The sequence below is a fragment of the Trachypithecus francoisi genome, unplaced genomic scaffold, assembly GCF_009764315.1.
Source record: "Trachypithecus francoisi isolate TF-2019V2 unplaced genomic scaffold, Tfra_2.0 Lachesis_group1, whole genome shotgun sequence".
Taxonomy (NCBI): Eukaryota; Metazoa; Chordata; class Mammalia; order Primates; family Cercopithecidae; genus Trachypithecus; species Trachypithecus francoisi.
In genome coordinates, this window is record NW_022681454.1 from 93,624,290 (window position 1) to 93,633,827 (window position 9,538).

Consider the following 9,538-nt stretch of genomic DNA (forward strand, 5'->3'; position numbering starts at 1 on the left):
GCCATTCCTCTGCTAGGTATTTACCCAAAAGAAAGGAAATCAATATATCGAATAGGTATTTGCCCTTTCATGTTGATTGTAGCACTGTTCACGATAGCCAAGATTTGGAAGCAACCGGAGGTGTCCATTACCAGTTGAATGAATAAGGAAAATGTGGTACCGATACACAATGGAGTACTATTCAGCGATAAAAAACAATGAGACTGTGTCATTTGCTGCAACATACGTGGAACTGGAGGACATTATATTAAATGAAATGAGCCAGGCACAGAAAGACAAACTTTGTATGTTCTTGCTCATTTGTGGGAGCTACAAATGAACTGGTGGAGATATAGAGTAGAATGATGTTTACCTCTGGCTGGCAAGGGTAGTGGGGTGAGATTGGGAGTGGGAAGTAAGGATGGGTAAAGGCTAAAAAAAATACTGAATGAATAAGATCAATTTGATAGCATAACAGGATGATTGCAGTCAAAAATAATTTATTGTACATTAAAAAAACTAAAAGAGTATAATTGGGTTTTTTTGTAACACGAAGAAATCATAAATGCTTAAGATATTGGTTACCTCATTTACCCTGACGTGATTATTATGCGTTGAGTGCCTGCATCAAAATATTTCATGTACCCCATAAATGTATACACAATATGTACCTACAAAAATTAAAAATTAAAAAAATTCAGGGAAGTAAGCATAAGAAATATCCAATTTAATACAGTTGTAGTATTGGTAAGTAAATGCAATTCTAGCCTATTACAATTTTAGGATTCTATTAGGAATTAGAAGAAAAGGGAAGCTAGATTTCAGTTAAGCTCTTTCATTGAATCTATGAAAGACATTTGTAGGGAATTAAAATTCATTGAACTGCTATAAGTAATAGTTCTTCATAATTAACCCCCCAACATGCCCAATTTGCAGAAATGCAAATGGGGGATAAATGGTTATTTTAAAGAATTAATCACTGCTTTGACTTTCATGGTTTAGGAGTGAGGTACAATTCATTTTATATTGAGGGAAGACAATCCTGGTGAAGTAAACAGCAAGGGCAGATGACTCAAGGCAGCAATGTGCCCAGTGCGATTAAAGACCAGCAACGAGGCCAGCGTGCCTGGAGTGGAAGGATCTAAGAGGAAACTAGTAAGAGGGAGTTCAGAGAGGTTAACAGGCACCAAGATCATGATTGGTCTTACAGACATTAAGGACTTTAGTTTTTGTTTTTAGTGATATGGAAAGTCATTGGAATGTTTTGATCACATGAATAATATGAACTATCGTTGATGATTCTGGTTGCTGCATGGAAAGGAATGTTAGGACAATGGGTGGGAGTGAGAGACCTGCTAGAGGCTCCTGAAGCGATTCCAGGTGGGCCAGGGTGGCAGGGGTGGAGCTGATGAGAAAAGGTAAAATTCAGGGTGTATTTAAAGGACAAATAGAAAGGATTTGAATTAGATGTAGGGGGTAAATGAGAGGGAGGCATCAAGAACAATTCCAAAGATATTTCCAGATGACATGATGGAGTTCCCATTCGTAAGGCTGAGAGGGACTGAGAGGTGAAGGCATGGGTGAAACCAGGAATTCACATTTAGATATGCTGAGATGTCAAAATGGATATTGGAGGCTGGAGTTCAGGCTGGCTCCAGATAAAAATTTGAGTTTTGTTAATACATAGGTTTTACCTAAAGCCGCTAAGTGGTACAAGACCATGTAGGTGTAGAGAGTGAATGTAGACAGAAAGCAATATGAGAACTGAGCTCAGAGCACTCCAGGGTTTGAAAGTTGGGGAAATAAATGAGCAAAGGAGAATGAGAAAAAGCGAGGTATAGGAAAATCAGGAGTACATGTGTATCCTGGCAGCCATGTGATGCAAGTATTTGAAAGAGAAGGAATTGATAACCTCGGTTAAGTCCTGTTTAAAGTTTAGCAACTTGGAGAGTCAACGGATGCCCTTGAGAAAAGCAAGTTGGAGTGTCGAGGGACGCCTGATTGGGTTGGTTTCAGTAGAGGTCAAGGCGGGGGAACAAAGTATAGGCAGCAGATTTAGACTGTTCTCTTGAGGAAAAAGGGAGCTGAGAAATTAGTGGCAGCTGGAATAGGAAATGAGGTCAAGAGAGTTTTCTTTGTTGTTGTTTTCAATTTTGTTTTTTAAAATTAAAGTAAATACATCATGGGAATGATCTAGTAGAGAGAAGAGAGAAGGGGAAACTGCTGTAGTGCTGTGCTTGAGTTGGCCAGAGAAGATGGGATCTCATGCAAAATCAGGGGCATGGGGATGGGTTCAGGTAGGTACTCAGCCTGTTTATCTAGTTGAGGGAAAGCAGAGAGTGCATCTGGCCACAGATGCAGTTTGGTAATTAGATGTGGTGGGGCATAATAAGGTGGGAGGGGTTTTTTGGTTTGTGTGTGTGTGTGCGTTTTAGTTTCTGTGAGCTGTCCTAAACAGAGGACTGAGGAGTGTGGGAACAAGAAGTAAGGAATGGCTAGGAGAGAAGGCGCTTTTAGAAATTAAGTACAAGGCTAGTGCTCAGTGATTTTCTTAGACCAGCTATTGCCTGTGCTAGGATCTACTGTATTCTCTCTCTGTTTGTTCCAACCCTTCATTTTACAGCGCTTACAGGGTTGCCTCAGACTTGCTTTTCCCTTCCTCCCAGTTCCTGTTGATGCCATTCCTTCAGCCTCCCACAGCACCATGGACACGGGGCTCTTGTGTGCAGTGGGCTTTGACTAAAGAGTTGAGACAATGGAGGGAGATTACAACATAATCCTTCCTGCCCTTATTTTTTTAATCCTTTTCCTCATGCTTCAGAGCAGGGGCTCTTCCTTTTTTGTGCCATGAATCCCTTTGGCAGTCTAGGGAAACCTAGGACTGCTTCTTCAAGGTAATTTTTAAATGAAAAAAATATATATGTAGCATTACAAAGGAAATTAATGAATAGAATACAGTTTTCAAAAATATAAAAAGCACAATTGTGCTATAATCATGTGTCTTTATGATGTGTGAAACAAAGTCTAGTGGCAGGTCACGTGACTGCCTTATTTTCAAAGTAGTAATGTAAACAATCTTTCAAGATATCTGTTAACAGCTGAGATATGTGAAAATGTTTGTGATTTCTACCGGTGGCAAGGTCACAGGTATTGGTAATCGTACTGTTATTTGTTGCCTATATTCATAAAGAAATGCTAGATCTTAGTTAAATGTTCATAAAAATAGAAAATCTTTTTCCCATTGAATTTCTATCCTTCGTTCTGTGCATGAATGTTTTTGGCATCTATGGTCTTCAGGTTAATGACCCCTACCTCAGTGGTACCTCTGAGTGTACCGCTCTTGTCCAAGGCTGGATCCTACTACCTGTGGTCTAGCCTCCTACGCCCTCCTCACCAGCCCCATTTTCTTCGAAACTTACTCCAAACAGATATCCCAGATTGTTCTTGTATCTTAAATCTCTCTCTCCATGGGTCCTTTTCTTTTCTTCTTGGAATATGCTTGCATTTGTGTTCTTTCTTCTATTTCCCAGGAGGGCAATAAATAGACTTACTTGTGTGGTTGTGGCTAGTGCAATGACTGGCATGTGCCCTGTAAATGTTTACTACTTGTAGAAGGTACTCACTAAACGTTTATTAGATAAATAAACAGACACTTCTATTTCCCCTGGGAATTCTCAGGTTTTTTTTTTTTTTTTTTTTTTTTTCCCCCCCAAATTAGAGAATGTTATAAATGTCTTCCTGCTGGAAAGGGGAAAATGCTCATAAGAATTATTTCATTTCACATCATGTAAGCCCCTTTGGTAAACACAGGAGAGTCTGCACATTTCATCAGTCAGACCATGAAAGTTAACATCCTCATAGAGGGGTATGCTAGATTTCCAAATGTAAGTAATTTTGATAAGAAAACTGAGAGTGACTCTTTGTCAAACCAGTTCATTGGTTTCTATGAAAGTCTGGTGACAAAAATAATTTTGAGTGAGTTATAACTTGTTGGACTTTGGAATTAAAAATATAGTTAATCTCTATTTAAATGACATGTTAAAAATATAGTTCTGATTTGAATTTTGCAGTAGACGCTAAGTAGACACATGTATCTTAGAGAAAAAGGATAGGATTCAATGACCTATTCCTAACTTCCAAGAAGTTCGTTTTGGAGAAGTGTTGGCTGTTAGTATTAGAGCATGTTTTTATCCTTTATATGGTTTTACTTTTAGTCTATAATTTTAAAAATTATTTACTTTCCTCATAGTCCAGTAACTGACATTCTTTGAACACATACCTCTAATTTACGCAGCTATTAATCATTTTTTATCTTATAATATTTATTGTTATTTTCTGTTCTTTAATTATTGAATGGTCACTTGAAATTTTATATTTACATATTTATGCAAACATAAAGGAGTCAGTTGAGATCATTATAAAACATGTAAGTTAATGCTTGGCACGTAGTAAACACTATACAAATAAAATAAGGAACCACAAGCATGCGTATACACAAATATTTATTGTTTCCAACCAGATTTAAACCTGTAAACTCTACGAGTATGAAGACCTTGTTTGTCCTGTACATCTTCGTACACTCAGTGCCTGGCATAATGTAGGCTCATAGTGTGTTATCAGTAATTGTTTGTTGCATGAATGTAAGCCACCGAAGAGCAGTGGCTATGTGGATTGGAAATAAAGATGGTGAAAGGTAAGAGATTATTCAGGTAACTCGTGCTAAAGGGGCAAACACATTTTCCCTTACCTATTTGTATTCAGTGCAGTTAGTATTTCTTACAAATACAAAATGAGTGTAGTTGCTACAAGTGGATTAGGTGTAAGGAGGTACAGTATTCAGCTGGGACACACTAGCATAGCTGTCTTCGTTCTTTAGGGCCAGCCTTCATTCTTCTTAGATGTGTACAGGCCATATCAGTTGAACAACATTTTGAATATAATCTGTGGTTTTAAGTGAATATTTGGAAGAAAAGTTATTAAACTGTGTAGATAGGAAAAAAATATATATACACACATATGGACATTGTCTAGTTTTAAGGAATGATCGAAATTTTAGATATGATTAACCATTGCCATTTATAGATCCAAAAATATATAGATTGATAAGCTATATTTTAATATTACTAAAATAAGATACTTTTACAATTAAGATCTTGCTTTTTCTAGTTCCAAATGGGTGTCATGGTAACAAAAGTACATTATTGGTTTTCTTACATTTATGTCCTTGCCCGTTCATTAGGGGATTTAGATGTTTTACAGGGTCATGAAAATTAATCAGTAGCATTTTCTTCTTGTAATGGCAGGCACCCACATTAAAATTATTGCATTCCATGTAACTTATCTTTTGATATCACTGTCTTATTTCTCCTCCTTAAAGAAAAGGCAGACCAACTACTAGACTATATATAAGGTAATTTTATACTTGCCAATTGATCTTCCCTGGGGAGCTACTGTAGTTTTTATAAATAGCTTGCTGACTTCGAAGAAACATATTTCTGTTCTTAGGAACTCATCTGGAAAGAACATTTCTTTGGGGGATATGGAGACCATGTGTGGAATTCCAGCTACAAGAAGAATTCTGGGATTTAGACAAAGAAATATTAGGTGGTTAAAATTGAAAGTCTTTTTGTGAAAAATTAGTTTGCCCTTAATAGCCATATTTTGTGTTCTTAGAACCTAATATATTGTGGATTCATGGTCCCCAGCCTAGAGTTTCCAGACTCCGGGGACCTGCAAACCTAGATTGGTATCACTGATTATATTATCTTGGTCAAAGTACTAATTTGAAATTGTATGTGTTTGGTTTGTTAAAAAGAGCAAATGTTTATTACTTAAAATGTTTACTACTTAAAAAAGCAACTCATTTATTTACTAAATTTTTCATAGCATGGAGTTCATGAAGTGAAAATGAAAAGTTGCTTTGGGAAAGACTCATGCCAGTTTGAAGCTTGACCTATATGTGTGATTGCTACCTCCAGAGATTTTAATTTATTGAAATACTGTGTCTAGTTGTAAAGCTAAGAATACAAACCACTTAAGTGAATTTTACTTTACAGTGAATATCAAAGATTGAACTATTTTTTATCCCAAATTAAAATTTCTGATCAAAGATGCAGGTGGTTTTATGGCAGTTCATAAAATACCATATTCTCTCCATGAGGATAATATGTATGGAGGCTATATCTTATATGTAGTATTATCTTTAATGTAATGAATGATAGTGAATTCATAAGTAAAGTAACTTTTATTGTTTTCGGATTAAGAGATATTCAAAATAAGCTTTGTTATTTTCAAGACTAATGTTGTTTTTTGTTTCTTTTTAAAATTTATTTAGGGGGAGGGGAGGAAGAGCAGGTCATGGTCAGACTAGCAGCACATGCTACCATCAAACTTCAGACACTCTCTGAAGGTGTTTCACACCTCACCCTCCATTTCTCCAAATCACTGTAAAAGCACTAAACCTGAAGATTGAATTCAGTATGAATTCAACATTTTGAAATTTAAAAATAATAAATGAATAATTATAGAATTGCTCCAATTTTCAGTCCAATTTGATTTTTAAGAAAACTTTACTTATCTCATTCTTAAATGGGTTAGAAATATTGACTAGAAATTTCTCAGTCATTCCAGTGATTTTACAGCCTTTTTCTTCAGGATGGTGATCAGAGTACTTAACCTACATTCCTCTTACTGCAAGTTAAACTTATTTCCTGTTCAATCTGTAGTTGAAGGAAAGTAACTGTTTGAGTTATTTGCATTTCCCCTGGGCTATCTTCATATATTTGAGGACTACTGTGAAGCTCTCTATTCCTTCTAGCAAGCCCCAAGATGCCTCATCTACTGAATAAGTCCTTTAGTATCCTGGAATGATAAAAAGTGGACATGAAGTTCTACTGTAATTGTACCCTAATATAAAGGAGAAATTATATGAAAATAATTTTATAAAAACGTTTAAGAAGTGCATTTTCAAAAATAATGAATTTGATTATGGAAATATGTGGATACGATTATAATAAGAATAATGAAGTAGATAGATTCTTTTACTCATATGTAGCATCACTATGAACACCAGAGTTACAAATGCAGGCTGAAAAAGGTTTGTTGTATCAGTGACTCAGAAACAGCAAGGGGTATTGAGATTGTGGAGGCAAGTTTTTGATAACGGTGACAAGGCTCTGAACAAAACAAATCTCTTGATTTACATAGTTTGTTGCCTTCTTGGAATCCAGTGTGTATTTAAAATCTTTGATAAATACTATGTGTTTATATGTAAAATACAGTAAGGTTCTAGACTGAGATAATTATAAACATATTTTTCACTCTCATCAGTCTCCAGCCATTCATTGAAGAGTCGTGAGGGACCCCAGAAGATTCTTTGTTTGGGACACTGTCCTGTATTGCAGTAAACCTAGCAAGCCTATTCGTGGCCCGTGAAAAGAAAGACATGCTCCCTAGTCATTGTGTAAGCCAAAAATGCGATAACTTATTTTCAGAAAAAGCTACTCTTTACATGATCCCCTTGAGAATCTCTGCTCTAGGGTAAGCTTTTAAGCTTGAGGTCTATTTTCTAAAGCATCAGTATTTTTAAATTTTTTCCTTCTCGGTAGTCTATTCAGTTATCTGTTATACTGAAATGTAATCAGTAAGGACAAAGGATTCACATTCCTTGTGAATCCTTGTGAATCCATATTCACATATCCCAGAATATGCCTAACATATATTGGATAGCACCAGTTGTAATAATCTAGGTGCAAAAAAATTGTAAACAAATTATCAGTTGCTAACAAACCCCTGTGGATGATTACTAAAAAGAACCTTTAGTCTTCTTTAAAGGATCCTTCTTTGAAGGAATTCTGGTTCATATTGAGTATTTTATTTTATAATATGTGGGGGGATAAGAACACCAAACATTTATAGAGCACTTATCTGACAGTTATTATGTTACTTGCCTTCTCTCTCATTTTTAAGTCTGATAACCATCTGATGAAGCAAGCATTATTAATATCTTCATTTGATAGAAAAGAAATCAGAGCCATGGAGAGGTTAATTATCTTGCTCAAGGTCACACAGCTATTAAATAGTAGAGCTAGGATTTAAACTCAGGTTTCTTGGACTCTACCTCATTTGCTCTAAATTGCAATGGTGTACAGGTGAATCTTTTCAGATGGTTTTCATCACTATTAAAATGTGTCTAACATAGATCTTCAGAAAAGCCCTTCCCATCTCTTTTAAAATAACATAACATGTACGTAACAAAAATATGGGATAATTAAAACTCTGAAGACAGAGGATAGTGCTTATTTTTTGTTAATCACCTTCAACTTCAACTAAAGGGAAAGGCTGTTTCTCAGTCTTCTGGTTCCAGTTACCATTGAAGAAAAGGAATGTGCATTGCTGCCACTAGTGATGTTTGTGACTTCTAGATAAACAGTGCCTTCTAGTCTCCTATGTGTTCTTCTTTTCAGCATTAATAAATTTATTTAAAATAAAGTTATTTGAGTTAATCAAATGAGTGCTTGTGCTTGGAAGTGAAATAATCAGATTTTTACTTATATTTAGATTTTAGAGAGGTCTGATTTGATTATTCCACACTGTGTACATTTATTGAAACATCACTATGTGCCCCATAAATGTGTACAATTAGTATTTGTCAAAAGAAAATAAAACTTCAAATAACTTTGCAGTTGTTGACACAGCCTCTTCCAGTTTTCTGCGAAAAGACCAGTGAAGGCTCAGGGGGAAAACAACAACAAAAAAGACTGACAATTGCTAGAAATTTTGATGCATTTCTTTCACCTTATAAGGAGCTGGACTGGGAAAAAAACATATTGTCTCATGAAAAAGAAAACCCAGCTATCCAAAGTAAGAAATGTAGAGGTAGTTTTTGTTGTTGTTGTTGTTGTTGTTGTTTTATAACGTCTGCTGCTTGCTCAGAGACCCATGATCTTTTAACAGCTAGAATACTGGGCAACCTTCCATCTGCTGCAGGGGTGCCGTTTTTTCTGAGGACGCTATAGCATTACCATCACTCATGCTGCCTCCTGACCTCCTGTTCTGTGTGTCTCCATTCTCTTGTCTTTTTCCATCCAGCTAGCAGCTATAAGTCATAGAAAGCAGCAAGAACCTGGGAGAGGGGGAGCAACTGACTACTGCATCCTGAAAGGAAGGGGTTTCCTCTGGTAAAGAGCTCAAGGTGAGGACAGAGAACTCAATGGTAGGCATTTTAGTTTTCAGGTGTTCCTTTTGCTGATTAACAATATGTAAGAAGAAGGTCCTACTGTAGTCCAGAAGACCAGCTTTAAATGAATATATCACAGTGACTGAGAACTGGGCTTCTGACTCTTCACATCTTTCTACGTTCTTGCTATAGCATTGAAAAGGGATGTCTATAATCATCTTTCATAATGAACAGACCAAACCTTCTGTTTGGTGGTAGAAGCCATCATCATTACAGAAAGGCAATAGAAAGGTTCCAAACAACTTGGGACCTAATTTAAAAAACTATGCCAGGTGAGGGCCTATCATCCTAAAGATGCAAGAGGAAAGCACATGTTTTGAA